The 18,758-nt window shown below is 44.4% G+C and overlaps 1 long non-coding RNA gene across 1 annotated transcript in view; it reads right to left on the minus strand.

The window, feature by feature from the left end:
* Positions 1–7,575, minus strand: part of LOC134731112 (uncharacterized) — a 40,273-nt gene extending 32,698 nt beyond the window's left edge. Inside the window, exon 1 of the long non-coding RNA XR_010113211.1 lies at positions 1–7,575. This exon is cut by the window's left edge and continues 22,401 nt beyond it. This is a non-coding gene — a long non-coding RNA (uncharacterized LOC134731112).
* Positions 7,576–18,758: the final 11,183 nt, after the last annotated feature.

Below are 18,758 nucleotides of genomic sequence, written 5' to 3' on the forward strand. Positions count from 1 at the left end.
GTTATTAAAAATGCTACAGTGGTTTGGGTACAAAGTTGTTATAAAAATAAAAGCTAATGCACTCTGAGCACTTGTTTTGCCTTTGTGGGGACCTCAGCCACGGTAAGGCCAAAGGAGATGGTGGCTAGTGGTGGCTCTTAAGCGGGCACCCCAACATTCATAGCTCTGTTAGTGCCCTGCTTAAAATGATGCAGGAGCTTCCTGGTGTCCCTCAAATCCCAAATCTGCTCCTGCAATGTTCCAGCCCTATCTGTTCCCGCTCCCTCTTGCTTACTGGCTTTTTCTAGCTCACCATGCATTTGTACTTGCTGTGTCCTCCACCTGGTGTGTTTCTCCCAGCCCTTCACCTCGATGGCTCCTTTTCTTCCTCGGCCTTCAGGTCTTCTCTGACCAGCTTCTCTGTATGGCTGTCCTCTTGCCTCCAGTTACTTTCTATTGTAACTCTCTGCTTATTTCCTTTATTTTTCTTATAACTCTCTGAAGTTATCTTGCTCACCTTTTGTCTTTCCCACCAGTAAGTCAACCCCATGAAGGAAGGGACCCTGTTTGTTTCGTTGACACACATCATCTTCAACACCTAGAACAATGTTAGGCACATAGTAGTTGCTCAATAAGTATTTGTCGAACAAGCGAATGCATCTACCAAAGCACCTGAAGTCTTGCATTGCTTAATCCCGCCTGGGGCCATGGGCCGGAAGAAAAGTAGCAGCGTCTACAATTTTTTTTTTTTTTTTTTTGAGACGGAGTCTCACTCTGTCGCCCAGGTTGGAGTGCAGTGGCATGATCTGGGCTTACTGCAACCTCCGCCTCCTGGGTTCAAGCGATTCGCCTCAGCCTCCTGATTAGCTGGGATTACAGGCGCATGCCACCACGCCTGGCTAATTTTTTATATTTTTAGTAGAGACAGGGTTTCACTGTGCTAGCCAGGATGGTCTCAATCTCCTGACATCGTGATCCGCCTGCTTCGGCCTCCCAAAATGCTGGGATTACAGGCGTGAGCCACCATGCTGGGCTGCATCTACAAATTTTAATCAACTCATGGAAAACAATATAACTTGGGAGAATCCTAAACTCCTGTGAATGATGGTTTTGAGTCTAGCAGGAGTTTCCAAGACTGTGCTTCAAACCATGGCAATGAAAAACTTCATTGCTATAGCATTTGCCTATGTGTAGAAGGTGAAGTGTAAACAGAAAACTGGGGGTGTTCAAATGCATCAAGGAAAACATTGTCACCCTAATAATCTTTCAGACAAATGTGTTGATGTGAACAGAACCATTTTGGGGTCATGGGAGGGGGATCACTCCTTAGAGGCTATTCCCCTTAGCTTGGCATTCGAGACTTTGCACACACTTGCTGAGGCCTGCCTCTCCTGATTTCTTCTGCCTCTCTCCCTGCAGCCTGCTGTCCGTTGGTCCCGGGTTGTCGTCACACCCCCACTCCTTGCATGCTTTCCCAGGCTTGCTCCTTTATCTTGCTCTGAAGAATGCTCTTCCCCATCTGTGCATATCCAAAGCCTAATCACATGGGCCTGGTTCAAAGGTCGTCTCCACCCCAATCTTATATCTCATCTACCTCTACCTGGTGGCAGCCTTTCCCTCCTTTGAAGTCTCTGGGCATTTTTTTTTTCTTTTCTTTTTTGAGACAGGATCTTGCTCTGTCACCCAGGCTGGAGTGCAGTGGTGCAATCATGGCTCACTACAGCCTTCACCTCCCAGGCTGAAATGATCCTCCCACCTTAGCATCCCAAGTAGCTGGGACTACAGGTGTGCACCATCACACCCAGCTCATATTTTATTTTCTGTAGAGATGGGTCTCGCTAAGTTGCCCAAGCTGGTCTCGAATTTCTGGGCTCAAGCAATCCTCCCACCTCGGCCTCCTAAATTGCTGGGATTATAGGCATGAGCCACCATGCCTGGCCTCTGGGCAATTTTTTTTTCTCATCACCTTCTACTTGACATCAAGCCTGACTTCAAGCTGCTAAAGGACAGGAACTGTGTCTCATTTTTGTGTCCTCCACTGCCCCAGCACAGTCATTTTTGTTAATAGTGAGTTAATGATGTTTTTTAGGATACACAGCCCCAAGTCTTCAGCTCCCGACAATAGTGGTGCTGTGTCAGGAAGCTATAGCCAATCGGAGTCCATAACATCACCTGCCCCCACCCCAAGGTGTGAAGGAGAAGTGATGTGGTTTACAGTGTGGACAATGTAAACCAGTGTCTGCATGACCCCACATGTCCAGATGAAAGACCCAGGGGGCCAAAGATCCAGAAAACAGACTGAACTTTCCCTTTTCCATTCAGATGTTTTCCTGTTGGGTGGCCCAAAGCCTGAAACAGCTGAATTCCTGGGCACTCTATAAACCTCTCCCATTCCAACCTTCCCAAATGTTTTCTTCCAAAACTCTGTCCAAACAAAGAAACAAAAAAAAATCCCTCAAGAAACTCAAGTGCTAACACTGAACACATGAGCCCAAGAACCAGTGGTCCAAGGGGAAACAAATACCCTGTTTTTGCCAGACAAACGTTGTCAAATATATGAGCATGCAAATATATTTATCTCAAATGAGTTATAAGGAGAGTCGCACAGGGTCCAAAGCCACTTGCAAAAGATGGCAATCGGTTTTGAAGAATTTCACACATATTAAGCCAAGGATCCTCCCTTTCTGCACGATCTAGGAGATTTGGAAGTGTTCTGCGAGCAATGTGGTTTTCAAATGAGGTCCAGTACAAGCTTTTGATCTATATAGGATAGTATGAATTCATACGCAGTACTGATGAATTGACAGGCCACATTTAAACATTCCCCTCACGTACACAATCTGGATTTATGATTTTGTTTTTGTGCACACATATCCTTTGAGTTTCTACATATATGACACATGGAGAGGCAAGGAAGGAACTCCTGGTAATCTTTCAAAGGCTGACACCCAAGTGTGATCTTGACAGCTTTGGGGTCATTGTCATATTTTTGACAAGCAATCGCACTGTTACAGAGGGAGCTAGTAAAAATGTTTTCCTGAACTCATCGTGGATTGCAAGAGGAGGAAACACTCCATCACTGGAAAGTGACACTAATGCATTCTATTAGATTTGCTTATCATGTTAAAGAGCATATTAAAAGGAAATGTTTGGAAAAGAGATGCCATAACTTGGTATGATGGGTTGAAAATTCCTAATTTGGAAAAAATGTGCTAAGACAACATGATTGATGTGAGTGACCTACTTTATTTCATAAGAAAGTATGAGTTGCCTCGGGCCCATTGGTACACATATTTGGAAAAAGTTGTTTTTTTTCCACATTAAGTTTTTATTAACATTTCAAAAGAGCAAAAACACCATAGAAGGATATAAGTTGTAACTTGTCAATGCAGATGTGTTTGTAGTCATTTGCTGCTGAGAAAAACATATCCCCCTTGCTGGAAGGGTTTCTGAATTAGGTGAGTTTCTTGCCTAGCGAATACCTGATGGGGAGAAATATGACAGTCTTTTCCCTGATAAAAAAAATGACAGGGAAGAGGCGTTTTTATTTAAAGCACAAATGACTCTTCTGCTACTTGTAGGCAGTGATCTCTTAGAATGATTAACATTTCATGGAGCCTCCCAGCCACCTTTCTGTGTAGGTGGCAAAGGATTGGGGCTGAGTTAACCATTTTAGCTCTGCTTGAGAAGATGGAGTTCAATGCCCTGATCCTGTTCCTCAAATGAAGTCCCTTGGTTTGGAAGTCAGGAGCTCTTAGGTTTATCTCAGGCAACAGAAGGGACAGCCGAGGGTCCAGCAGAGGGTTGGTCCTGTCAAAATACTCTGTTACCATTCAATCAGTATTGCCACTGAGTTTAAGACCTCAGGAAATGCCTATGATACAATGTCTACTGAAGAAAGTAAGATTAAAAAAATATATAGACCTGGCACAGTGGCTCACTCCTGTAATTTTCTACATGAAAAAAAACAAACAAAAATAAGAAATTAGCCAGGTATGATGGCACATGCCTGTAGTACCAACTACTTGAGAGGCTGAGCAGGAAGATGGTTTGAGCCCAGGAGTGAGTTCAAGGCTGTGGTGAGCTATGATCATGCCACTGTACTCCAGGCTGAGTGATAGAACCAGACCTTATCTTAAACAAAACAAATATCTTAATAATGTAAGTGGGAGAATAAATTGGCACAAACTTTCTGAAATGCAATTTGTGAATTTGTCACAAAAGCTTTAGATTGTTGCATACCTTTGGACCTAAAAATTCCACTTCTAGAAATTTCTTCTAAAAAACAACTATGAATACTTATAAAGATATAGCTAATAAGATGTTTACTATATAATTATTTATAATATTAACAGATAGACTCAACCTAAATGTCTGAAGTTAGAGGATTGCTTAAATAAAGTCATACAATTAAAACAGCCATTAAAACGATAATGTGTAATGTATAAGAGTTATGTGGGCCGGGCGCGGTGGCTCACGCCTGTAATCCCAGCACTTTGGGAGGCCGAGGCGGGCGGATCACGAGGTCAGGAGATCGAGACCATCCTGGCTAACACGGTGAAACCCCGTCTCTACTAAAAATACAAAAAATTAGCCGGGCGTGGTAGCGGGCGCCTGTAGTCCCAGCTACTCGGGAGGCTGAGGCAGGAGAATGGCGTGAACCGGAAGGTGGAGCTTGCAGTGAGCCGAGATCGCGCCACTGCACTCCAGCCTGGGCGACAGAGCGAGACTCCGTCTCAAAAAAAAAAAAAAAGAGTTATGTGGAAGAAGGTTTGTAATATTTTACAGGAAAAGTAGGTTATAAAACATGCATATTATAATGCTATTTGAAAACTATACATATGTCTACTTAATTTTTAGATATCTACATATGTCTACTTCAGTAGACATATGTATAGTTATGTATATATTCTTATACTGTCTTTAACTATATGCATATATATGTGAAGGACATTTATCAAAATGTTAAGTGTAACTATTTCTGAAGGGTAAGTCTTCCAGGTAGTTTTTGTTTCTTTCCTTTTGTATGTTTTCATTTTCTATGCTAGCCATGCTTTACTTTGATAATAAGTAAAGCAGTTATTAAATGGGAAAAATCCAAGAGATTTAACGGGTTACTTAACAGAAATAAGAGAATTCACAAGGATTACCAGGCACAAACTAGTTTTCTCATATAATAGTAAACAGGTTAAAATATAAAATGAGAAACTATTCCATTCACTATAGCAAAACAAAACAAAACAAAACAAAGCATAAATCATCCACAAAACTGAAAATGCAATGACTAATTCATGCAGGAAACATCCAAGACCTATTTAGAAGCAAATAATGAAGTACATCAAAGAAAATCTAAATAAATTATTGTGTTTCTGGTTGGAATGACCAAATATTGTGAAGATTTCAACTCTTTCCCAAATTAATTCATACATTTGATACAATTCCAATAATGGTTCTGATTAAAATAACTGGCAAGTTGATTCTAAATATTATCTAGGAGAACAGATGCATGAGAACAGTTTTCCTAGGTGAAGAAAGATGAGAGCAGCTTTGCCCTATTGGATTTTAAAAGATATTACAAAGTCAGGGTCATTAAGCAGTATGCTAATTTTGTAGGAATATCAAATATGTTAATGAACAAAATAGAATGCAGAATAGAATAAATAGAAGAAAATATAAGAATCTAGTATGCGATAAAGGCTGTATTTCCTGTTAATGGAGAAGGGCTATATTGTTCTGCAGATGATGTTGGAACAATTAGTTATCCATTAAGAAAAAAAAGTGGGTCCTCACTTCAAGTTACATTCACAGAAAAAAAGTCCAGATGTATTAAAGACGTACACATTTTAAAAAATTATAAAAGTTATTTAAAGGACTAAAAACAATAATCCCATAATCTTGAGAATGAGAAAGACTTTCTTGAAGAGAGATAAGCCTCAGACTCCATAAAGGATAAAACCAACAATTTTGCCGGCATAAATATTTAAATCTTTGGTATGAGAAACATACTATGAGCAAAGGACAAACTAGGAAAAAAATGCAACTTGTATGACAAACAATAGATTAAGAGCTTTACTATATAAAGTGCTGTTTTCAGATAAGAGAAAGATTATCATTCCAATAGAAAAATTGGGAAGATAGAAGCAAAGCTTTTTATAGAAAAAGAAATATGAACATACAAAAAATGCTCAACCTCGCTAATAATCAAACAATTTAAAATTAGAACAATAAAATATTATTTTCACTCACCACTGTCAAAAGTTTTAAAAGGGAATGATCATATTTAACGTATTATGAGTGTAGAGAAATACTTTGATGCAGTAATTTCATCTCAGGGAATTTACTCTGTGTAAAGATTCAGAAAAGGGTTCCAAAAGTCTGGAGTCCTATGCAGTTGGTTAAACAAATGAGGCAGACCTGTGCACTGATGGAGCAAAGTCCGAGGTATATCAACACATGAAGAGAACTGGCAGGAAAACAACATAGCCTTGTGATCCCAACTTCTGCTTAATAAACATACATAGCTATTTGTATATATAAAATAATTTTTATAGCAGATGTTCCATGGCAGTAGGATTAGGGGGTGATATGGTTTGGGTGTGTCCCCACCCAAATCTCATCTTGAATTGTAGTTCCCATAATCCCCACGTGTTGTAGAAGGGACCTGGTGGCAGGTACCCAGTGGGAGGTAATTGAATCATGGGGATGGTTTCCTCCATGCTGCTGTTCTTGTGATAGTGAGTGAGTTTTCATGAGATCTGATGGTTTTATAAAGGGTTTTTCCTCCTTTGCTCAGCACTTCTCTGTCCTGCTTCCATGTGAAGAAAGACGTGTTTGCTTCTCCTTCCATCATGATTGTAAATTTCTTGAGGCCTCCCCAACCATGTGGAACTGTGAGTCAATCAAACCTCTTTCCTTTATAAATTATGCAGTCTTGGGTAGTTCTTTATAGCAGCATGAGAATGGACTAATGGCAAGGGGGTGAGGGGGGAGCACCTTCATTTGGACTTTCTCCTCTTCTGTCATATTTAAAATTTTTAGGATGATATATCACTTTCGTAATAAAAAGCAACACACATCTGACAAATCTGCCTAGAGAGGTGAGGTGAGTTGCCTAAGGTTAATAGCACATGAAGACCAGAAGCCACTGGGTCTCCTGATACCCTGGCTCTTAGTGCCCCCAAAGAGTCCCTTCTTCTTATTGAGGAACCCACGGGACCATGGCATAGCCTCTCTCTCAAAGGAGCCCACAAATGTCCTAAAAATGCTATTTGCAGCCTCCTATCAGGCTGCAGATCACCCCATCCCCTGGGCACTCTTGGATGGGAGAAGTCACATATGCAGCATTGGGTTGATGAGTTTCAGGGTGGGACCAGTGCCCTCAGAAGTGCCCATGCCAATGCCAGCTTGCCCACTTGCCTTGTAAGGAACTCTGGATGGCCCCCTGTAGCCCACAAGTGGTGAGCAGGCCAGGGATTCCTTCCCCAACCCCCATGACTGCTTTTGCACCCACCATACTGGAAACCTCACACAACAGACCTGGCAAAGCGGGATGGGTCAGTTAGGAAGCAGGAAGATACATCACTTCAAAGTACAACAACATTAGCTTATATCTTAAAGTGCTTTATAATTTACCTTTCTACCCATCACCTTGTTTGATCTTCAGAATCATCATCTGAGAGAAGAACAAGTGTAATTGTTATCATTCCCATTTCATGGAAAAAGAAACTGAGGCTCAAGAGGCTGAGCCACTGACCTGGTCACATAGCAAGGAAGTGTGGAGAGAGAAGGAGAGGTTGGGTCAGCTTGGCACAAATTCTCCACTTTTGCCACATTCCCTCTTTTCCTCTCTCCTGAGTAAACTCCTACCCACCCTCAGCCCATGGAAGCATGTTCCCCTTAATCCAGCTTGGTCTTGGCCAGGGCACTATGGCACTTCCTGCCATAGTACAGTTTGACTTCTGACCCCAGCCCCTGACTCAGTGTCTACTGCACCTGGGCCTCCCCAGCAGCCTTCTGCTCCTTGGGGGATAAGACTGGTTGGGGAAATTCTCTGGAGCCCCCAGAGAAGGGCACAGATCTGAGGGTTCTCTAACTGAGGATACTGTCCTGTCCAGGAGAGCTTCTAACCACTCACATCCTGGTCTGTAAGGATGTGAGTGGTTAGAATCATATATCACTTTTATAATAAAAAGCAACACACATCTGACAAATCATTCCATTGATTCACACTTGTGCTCCCACAATCTAGCAAAGCACCTGGCATACAGCAGGTGATCAATAAAAGTTTACTGAATGAGTGGAGTGGCCAGAGGACCCTGAGTCCCATCACCAGTCCACCTAGAACTCCTGTGACTTCAGGCCATCCCTGTCCCCATGCTGAGACTCTTTATTCCCTCCTGTAAATAGGTGTGAGTTAGTCTCTAAGAACCAGAAGCCACCCAGCAGAGGTAGAGGCTCTACCAGCATTACATTTAGAATAAAGGGACTGGAGGAACAGAGGCCAGTTTTACCCAAGAGATCCAGAGGCAGAGAGTGGAGAGGGATCCCCACACATCTATTCTAAGTCCAGTTCTGGGAAACTGTCTGAGTTTCTAGCAGATCCACCAGCTTCAACATCTTCAAGAATTTGATGCCACCACGAGCAGCTCCTTAAGGCCAGGGGATGTGCCTCCTTGCTTCTCTGTCCCCAGCACACAAGCAGGTGCATGTAAATGAATGCATGGATGGAGGGCTCCTGTAACAACTTGTCATAATAGAAATCAAAAGTTTGGGACAGGAAATGACATTAAAGGCCATGTGGTTCAACTCCTTCCACTGGAGACCCAGAAACAGCAAAGACTTGCCCAAGGTCACAAAGAGAGACAATGGAAGAGATTTGGGTGGGATACATTAGCTGGTTTTCAGGGATCAGCCAAAGCTAAGGCCAGCTTGCTTGAGTTGGTTCAGAAACCAGGGGAATCCTGTTGGGAGCCACTCCTCACACACTAGAACCCCCACATTGGCTCTACCCAAAGCTCAATTACTGCTGGGAGAGGCCTTATGCTCTCATAATGAAGTCATATCTATCGCAAAGATCCTTGAGGCTAATAACTGTGAAATAATTACATGTGCCTCAGAACTGGGAGATCAAGGATTTCCATCCAAAATCCCATGATGCTCTTAAAAAAGGTTTCACTATAAACTGCAGGAGGGGTGGGGAGAGGCGAGATTTCCAAGCCAGGTTGCCATATTTTAATTCCACCTTTTATGTGTTGGCATCATCCCATCTATGTGTATCTCACTCCATAGACATATTAAAACAACATCAAAGGAGATTAAAAGAGTAACAATTGTCACCCATAATCATATTGCTATAACTAAATTATACCCACACGCATGTATCTGTCTCCCTGTTCAATTATGCAAGCAATATGTGAATGTATTCTCATCATCAGAAATCAAGAAGTATACGTTGTAGTCAGAATAAGTACCATGACCACACCAATTCCTGCAAGTTCCCCTCTCTTCTCCTGAAGCAATGCAGTTGTCAGGTTGGTGTGTATTTTTCCAGAACTTTTCTCTGAATTTATATCAAGTATTCACATATAACTATATATTAGTATGTGAATACACACATGCACACACACAAACAAGCACAAACAAGTAGTATTTATTTTAGGCATTAATGGGATCATGTCATGTATTGTCCTGGAGTTTGCTTTTCCCCCCTTAATAGATCTTGGAGGTCTTTCCATGACACTACAGAAAAAGAGCTACTTCCATCTTTGCAATAGCTATATTACACAGTTTTCCATAATATGGAAACATACTTAAAAAAAAGTCCCCATTAAAGAACATTTAGTCTCTTGGGTTTCCAATTTTTCAATATTTCAAATAGTGAATATGCGTATATATAGAGAGAGATAGAGAGTATATATATATATATAGTCTATATATATACTATATATAACTGTGTCTATATAACTATATATATAACTACATCTATATAACCGTGTGTGTGTATATATATATAGAGAGAGAGAGAGAGAGAGTTCAGCCTTAAGCACTCTCTCTCACATGGCTGATCAATCTTTTTATTCATGTCTGCAGACTGTCCTGCTTGGGGAAATGTCAGCTCCACCAGGGTAAAGATTTTATCTGCTTTTCTCCCTGCTATATCCTGAGTGCCTGGAACAGTGCCTGGCTTAGCACACAAGAAATATTTGTTGAATGAAGACCAGCAAGGGGAGAACATAGCCGCAAACTATTTTAACAAATAATGCTTGTCTAATGCCTGCATTTTCCAAAGGCACTTTGACTCCCTAATCACATTCTACCTGCAGAACAACCGTGGGGGCTCAGTAGATCCTGCATGGTTAATACCCCGTGCTGAATTGTGTTCTGAAGTCAGGGCTTAGGAAACAGACAGAGAAAGGTTCAAATCCTAGCTCTGTCACTTTCTCTGTGTGTCTCTGGAGAATTTACTTAACCTCTGTAAGCCACAATTTTTTAATCTATAAAAAAATGGATATACATACCTTCCCTTGAAGGATTTTATGACAATTAAATGTGATCTTATATGTGAAGTACCTGAAATACAGTAAGCACTTAATAAATGCTTGTTCTCTTTTGTCCCTTGCTCAGTATATTCTTTCTACCTGCTCAGGTCAATCACCCATGGCCCTCCTTGTAATGTCTTACTGTCTACCAATTACTGAAATACCTTACAGTTTTTCCTAAAAAATATCCTGGTATATCAGTTTTCCTCCACCCCACAGGAGTTTCTTGGGAAAGAAACAAAAGAAATATTTTCTTGTCTGTGTTGTTTAAATATAACATCAGTGGCTTTTCCCTGAGCATTGTATGTTTGGGCCCTTATCACGTTCAATAATATTTAGCTGTCTAGTTCCCTAACTGGTTCTCAAGGGCAAGGACCATGACAGACTCAATTTTTTAACCCTGTTAATTACAGGTCAATTGCAAATTTCCTTATAAATGGTAAATGCTCGATACTGGTGGAACTAATAAATGATCTGAAAATACTATAAATATCTGATTTTAAGTGATCCCATACGTTCATACTTCTGGGAGCACAGGGACTCCTAACCCACTCTGCTCTCATGATAGCACCCAAGCTGTCCTGAGCCAGCTTCATCATCCAGTGGTTGATGTGGGGAACTGACATTTTGTTTCTTTTCCAGTGTTGGGGTTTATGCTTTTTCCTTCCTCCATACTGAGTCAAATCCCCCTCTGGCAGTCCTTCTCCTGGGTTTACATACCTTTTAAATCTTCTTTTCTTTTCCCTTTGAAATTGCAAGTTTTCTCACCTCTACTCCCTTCAGATAATTTGAAAGTCAAAAAACAATCAACCCACCCCAACAGTGCTTGAGAAGTTAAACTGTAATGGTCTTATTGTAAAAGAAAGAGACATTTGGAAATAGTGTCAGATCCAGGGCCATTGTGCCCATGAACCCTGAAAGTCTACCTAAAGGTCTTCATCTAATTCCTTACCCCATCAGCCCTCCCTGCTTTAAAATTCCTTTCCCCTTGCCAACCAACATTCACTTCTATTTTTCTGTTTTGTTTAACTGTGATGACCTCTATCGCAATGTCTGTGAAGATTTTATTGTACTTATGTATTTACAAGGTTAGTCTTCCTCGGCTAGCTTCTTGAGGGAGGTATCATAGGACTTTTCATTTTTGAATTTCAAATGCCAACACAGTGTCTGGCAGATAGGTATAATTTTGGGAAAAAAAGAATATTGTTTTCCTCTAATTTTTTTTTTTTTTTTTTTTGAGACGGGGTCTTGCTCTGTCGCCCAGGCTGGAGTGCAGTGGTGCCATCTCAGCTCACTGCAAGCTCCGCCTCCCGGGTTCGCGCCATTCTCCTGCCTCAGCTTCCCAAGTAGCTGGGACTACAGGCACCGGCCACCACGTCCAGCTAATTTCTTTTTTGTATTTTTAGTAGAGACGGGGTTTCACCATGTTAGCCAGGATGGTCGCTATCTCCTGACCTCTTGATCTGCCCGCCTCGGCCTCCCAAAGTGCTGGGATTACAGGCGTGAGCCACCATGCCCGGCCTCCTCTCATTTTTTTTTTTTTATGACACACAACCACTATCACTTAGGAAACACAGTTTTTCCTAAAGAATCTCCTAGTATATCAGTTTTCCTTCACCCACCAAGCTTAAAATTCTGTATTTTTATGAGTAGACATTGAACAGATTTTTTAGGGTAGCATCTTGACCACCACGTATAACATTGCTTCTGAGAGACCACATTCTGAGTTCCAGAGAGTGGCTAAGAAGGAAACTTTTGGAATCTTTTTGAAAGCTAAGGCCTTTTACCTTCCTTCCTGACTCAAGAATGGATTCTCGTTACATTCCAAGGGACCCTCACCCCTATCAGGAAATGCAGTGCCTCACTGTGAACGTGGTAGAGTGACAGCATTAAAGAAGAGGGAGGCTGGCAAGCGGTGAGGCCCAGCAGGACCTTAAGATTGTATTACCCATTTAAGGATCCAGCCCTCTTGGATGTACCTGCAGCCTGCCTAGGAGGGCCTCTGAGAGGCTGGAATGGAGGGGAGCCAAGCCTGGTCTTCCTCTTTGTAAAGCTCCAGGTGTTGTGTGGCTGGTGTTAGCTCAGCATCTCCTGCTTTTTAGGTCAGTCTTTTGCTACTTCATCTCTCTTGTTTGTTTGTTTTTTTTTTGATATAATATTTGTCCAAGATTCTTTCTTTTTCTTTATTAAGGTCTAAACATTTACAGTAAAATACTTTAAAATCTTAGGTTTGATGACTTTTTGCAATTGTATACATCCGTGTTACCATCACCCAAATCAAGATATAAAACCATTCCTGGCAGCCCAGAAAGTTTCCCGGGCCTTTCCCAGTCAACCCACTCCAGAGGCAAACACCATTCTGAGTTCCATATCCGTAGATTTATTTTGCCGGTTACCTCACATAAACAGACTCACATAGCCTGTTTCTTCCCTTTCTTTCAGTCACTAAAACAACAATGACAATGTTGTTAGACATATCTAACAATATTAGATGTTAGACAAATGTAATAATAACAATGTATAGGCATAACCTAATTCCTTTTTTCTTTTTTCTTTTTTTTTGAGATGGAGTCTCACTCTATCACCCAGGCTGGAGTGCAGTGTGGTGTGATCTGGGATCACGGCAACCTCCACCTCCTGGGTTCAAGCTATTCTCCTGCCTCAGCCTCCTGAGTAACTGGGATTACAGGTGTGTGCCACTACACCCGGCTAATTTTTTGTATTTTCAGTAGAGCTGGGGTTCACCATGTCAGCTTCCTAAAGTGCTGGGATTACAGGCATGAGCCACCACACCCAGCCCTAATTCCTTCTTTTGTTTCAGTTAACATCTCAAAATGTTTGGCAGTGGTGACCCCCAGATAGGGGTAATTTGCATGATTGTTATTGACTTCTTTACACATTCTGGCATAATGTAAAAAAAAAAAAAAAATATATATATATATATATAACATTTCATGATAATGAGGAAAAAAAGCTTCTTCATGGGGTAGGAGAGCATAGCTTTTGTGGAGAGGTAAACAAGTGAGATTCAGAATGAGCCTGATGAGGGAGCTTTGGTTGTCCGAGGGCTGAGAACATCCTTCCCTCGCAGGCTTTTCCTGGTGGCAGGGGACTTCTTACAGTATCTCAAGATCAGAGACCCCTTGAGCCACTTCCTGTCTGCATTCTTGTTTGTCTCTTTGAACATGGAACTATTTGACCAAAGAATTCCTTCTGCCTCAAATTCTTCCTCTTGGATCTTAGCAAAGAGAAAACATTGTCTAAAGCGAGAGTTAACTGTACTTTGAAAGTCATGACACACACACACACACACACACACACACACACACAGAGCCATACCATTGAAAACCCTTGACCATACATTTGAGTTTGAGTGACACAAGTAAGGCAAATGGTAATAGAGCAAAATATACAGTTATCCATAAAACCTATACACCATGAGTATAGGTCTCTCAGTATCATCTGACCACAGATAAGGGGCAACTCCTTGTTCTGTTTCCTTGATGGCTTCGCAGTACAAATGGGTACATACATGGAAAAGGTATGAGTCTCAGAGAGGCAATAAATGCAGAAAAAGTTGGGTCCCGAAATAATATGTGCAGGAATACTTAAAACATGAAAAAGAGAAAACTTAGCAATTTCACAACACAATGCAAGGTCTAACTTCACTGGTTAAATGGTCCCATATGTGGTAATCTACAAAGCTGGGAGACTTGGAATGGGTCAGCCAGGGCTCTGCGCAGAATGGATGGGGAGTGAGCACCTTGTGCAACCTTGTTGAGTCCATTCCTGCCTCTCTAAGTGGAGTAATAATGACAGTGTCCACCTCACAGGGCTGGTAGGAGAGGTGACTGAAGTGAGGTATGGTCAGGCTATTTGTAAACCATCCATGCTGTCCATGTGCCAGTAGTCTGTTGTCTCTTTCAGAGTTGGAATAAATGCTCTGGAGGGGATGTGGGATCCAGACTCTTTATCCTATGGTCATTGACTTTTTGGAGGACTAAAGAGCAAAGTGTTGTCTCCTTCCTCACCCAGTGGCTTCCTCTTTGGGGAAAGGTGGGCATTTTGATATGAAATCAGACGTAGGGAAGGGGGGAGAAAGAAAACCTGTTAGAGTCAGAAAGACCTGGGTTGGAATCCAGACTTCCTCATTTACTAGCTGTGTGTGTGACCTTGGATGAACGTCTTAACATCTTAGAGCCTCCGTTTTCTCATATGGAAAATGGGAATAGACTTCAATGGATTTCTGGGAGGACTAGATGAAATAAATCCTCGTAATGGGAGCTCAGCACAGTACGTGGGACTGGTGCCATCAGTGATAGAAATGAATTATCTCTCATGTGAGATGTCCTGGCAGCAGATGAGAAATGAAATATAGTCTATCTCGCTTTCAGCACACCCGGGCAGCTGCCCTTTAAACCAGGATCATGGGGACTCAGAGAACAGGGTAGAAATAAGGAACGCTGGTGCTAACACAGAATAAAGTTCTCCACTACACCGGGCAGGGACGAGATGGATCACCTGGATGCAGAAAATGCTGCAGACAGGCCAGGTGTGCCCAAGCCCATCTGGGGAAGACCCACATCCACATGGTTGGCACTGCAATCCGCTCCTCATCTGGAAGGCCTGCCATTCTGTACGTGTTCAGACGCCTCCCAGTGCTGCCAGGGCCAGAGACTGCAGCCACTGGGGTGAGGGGAGTGGGTTGTTTTATTTTTAGCAACAAGAAGACAATTTTAGCCCTCCTCTGATCTCAGCCCCTCTACCCACTTCCCAGCTCATCCCAGCAGGTGCCTGGGAGCCCCTTCAGGGACAGAGCCGGGAGGTACAGTCTCTACTTCTCCACACCCACAACAACCTTTCCCAAGGCTGGGAACTGGACCAGATCCCAAGTGGGCTCTGGGCCTCACTGAACCTCAAGTTTTGCCAGAAGTGGGGAGACTAAACTGCCTGTTCCAGGTTTTAGCCAAGTTTCTTTGTTTTGTTCTACAAGATGTTCACCAGGTAACCGTTTGGGGGTTTTTGCTTTTGAGAAATAAACAGCCCACGGCATCCTGACAGTCTCCTCTCCCGCTTGCCCTTTCGCTGAGCCTACCCTCCCTACCTCCCCACCTCACCAGCCCAATTTCCTTCCCCAGCCCCCAAGCTTCTGAGTTAGCAGCCTCCTGTTTATTAAGCTGTAAAGTTAGGACGGTTCTCATTTCTGATCTTTTCTTTGGCTACACCTGACTTCGTCTCTTTTTTTCTTTTTTTCCCCCACCTCCCTAAACTAAATCACTTGCGCGGTTCTTGCCTTTTAACGGAGCGATAACGTGAGGACATCTGAAATTCCGACTTTATTTTCCTCCAGCACACCTGGCCCCTGCCCTCCAACGGGAACTCCCGACTGCTTGCTTATTTTAGCTCTCAATTGGTATTAAAAGCAGCCTGTAGTTGGGACCATCTGATCTGTAAACGATGCAAGCCCTAGACAGCTTTTCCCAGTCCGGGGTAGGGACGGGCGGCCGCGAGCTGGGGCAGAGGACCTGCGGGAGCCCGCGCAGCGCCTCCGCTCTGCCAGGCCCGCCCGCATCGGGCACCCAGGCTGGAGCCCTGCAGTTTGTCGTCTGGAGCCCGGAACCCGAGGTGAAAGGCCTCCGCTGAGCTCCCAGACGCCTCAGCCGAGCATATGCTGCACTCCTCATTCATTTTTAATTCATGACATCAGTTTAGGGATCACTAGAGCCTCTAAACGGCCTCTCTCAAAACCAAAACAACCACCATAACACAAGCGAGGACAGGAGACGGCCGCGGAGTCCAGAACATCGGCTCCTCTGTCCCCGGGGAATAAACATTTGGAAAATCACTTTCCAATGGGGACCTGCTGTCCCTCACAGCAGCCACCTTCCCCCCAACGTTGTCCTAGAGCCGACAGTGGACTCCAGGGTGTTTTGCTATAAAGACATAGCTGGTTTCAAAGTGGCTTCGATTAGGACTTTATAAAGTTACATTAAAATGATCAAATGCATACTTGGAGATTAAAGGCTCTCCCAAATACATTCACACACACACACATCTAGAATTGTATACAACATACATTGTATAATAATATATGATAAAACATTGTTAGATAAGTAATATAACAATATTATATCGGAACTGGATGTTAAATATTAATGATATGAAACCACATAATACATATTTATATGTTAAACAGCATATAATACAAACGGACCATCTATGTTATAGATGGTACATAGGAGACATCGTGTCCTCTGAAATAGCCCAGGTACCGATCTGCTCCTTGTCGCCGAGCACCAGCTCAGTACAAGGCGCTGGAGGGGAAGGAGGGAAGCACATCAGGGTCTCCTCATAGTGATGCAGCCACCCCAGCCCTCACCCTATCCCAGTTCCCCACGCGCCCACGTGCCTTTGGGGTGGATGAAAAGATCTCAAACGACCAGCTCCTCATTGGGGTAAAGGAGTGAAGAGATTATCTCTGATAGAGGTCAAACTCCAATTGGGAGGAGGGCACCAATTCTGTAAATGACACCCGAGGGCACACTCACCAGGTTCACTGCAAGCCCTGAGCGTTTTGCGTTTGGTGCCCCGAGTGTAAGCCTAAGTATTCTGTCTCCGACACGTAAAACAACTTAAAGTGCCATTTTCCAACGGAGGCATTTAGAGGCAATTTGAAAATTGAAACGAATCTTTATATGCAAGACTGGAACGTTCCAGAGGCCCTTTAAAGCTGCGGTTAGAAAGGCAGTTAGGGAACTCAGTGATGGGCTGGAAGAAGACGATTGAACGCACAGCCAAATGCACAGTTAGAAATTTGATATTAAACACGCTCTCTCAAGTAATGCAGTTTAATGATAATTGCTGCGTGTTTACTCTTCACTGGCTGGGGAAATAGAAGAAACATTTTGACAGAAAAGTTACCCTAAAGAGTTACACCATTTACAAGGGGAAAATATCTCAGTGGCCGCTGCTGGCTTACTAGCAACCCAAAACAGTGTGTGGGGGAATTAGTTTTTCTCCAGAGCTACCGAGAAGGGGAACCTCAACATCAAGTGTCTGGCAGATGGGAGTGTGTGTTAAGCGAGGGCTGTTTTCGTTGGGAACGCACAGCACAGCTCCCTTCCTCAGAGCCACCTCCAGACCCCTCGGCCCTCCCACGACCCCCAGTTCCCGGGTCCGAGGTTCTGGGCGCCAGCGGCGGCCACCGCGCCGCGCGAGCAGCTTTTATTCGCAGTCTCTTTAACTCGCCCTTTCTGGTTCTCTTCCCTTCGAGCGCCCTGCAGCGGAGTGTTAGACAAGCCCTGTTGTCTGTGGGCTCTCACCTCAGAGTCAATATTATCTCAGATGGGCACAATAGACTGGAATGAAAAGCTAATATTGAATCAATGCTGTCCCTGTCCGCGCCGCTGCGATGCCACCCTTTGTTGCGCACGCCGCCCCCGGCAAGCTGCTGGCGGCCGGGGCTAAGCGGAGGGCGGCCGCGGTCGGGCCTCTCCGGGTCCACGCCAGGGGTGGGAGGACACTTCGGGCCCAGCGTAGAGGAGGCCTCCGAGGCCCAAGCGGGCTTCGGCTGCTGCGAGTCCCCAGAGGCTCCCTCGGGCCTCACTCGCGGTGTCTCTTCCAGACGCCAGGGGCAGGCCACGAAGCCGAGGGCTCCGCGTGGCCGTGGGAGAAGCGGGGTGCACGGAGCCTTCCCGCGCCCAGACGCCGAGGGGATGCAAACAGGGGAGCCGGGCCTGGTATGGCCAACCTCCAGGATCGAGGGGCCCCAGAATGTGCATGCGGCCGGGGGCGGGGGCAGCTGCGGGGGCCAGAACCAGAGTATTCCTTCGCTCTCCCCTGGGGGCCGGGCCCCCACGAGTTGCAGCAGAGCCGGTCTGTAATTAGGGCCTCCTGGTCCGGCAAAGCTGCGGCTGCTCCCAGAGAGAGTTGGGGTCTTCTCAGGGCCCGCGATGGGGGAGTGGTCGTGGTCAGACCCCCGTGAGCCCCTTCGGAAGGTCCCAGTCCCTGTCCATTCTTCTGTCCCGCAGCTCTCTCCGCGCAGGCGGGGCAGAGCCGGGGAAGAAGACGCTGGACGAGGGGTCTTGGGGCCGCCTCGCTGGCTGCGGTTGGAAGCACTCGTTTTCCCGCCCGCCCGCGCAGGCGCTGCTCTGTGGCCACCAGCAGAGGTTTCCCGGCCGCTGTGAGTCGCCCACGCGAGCGACGTGGGGATACGGGGCGCACGGAGTCTCAGCTGCCGCC

Source organism: Pan paniscus, chromosome 8, assembly GCF_029289425.2.
Source record: "Pan paniscus chromosome 8, NHGRI_mPanPan1-v2.0_pri, whole genome shotgun sequence".
Lineage (NCBI taxonomy): Eukaryota > Metazoa > Chordata > Mammalia > Primates > Hominidae > Pan > Pan paniscus.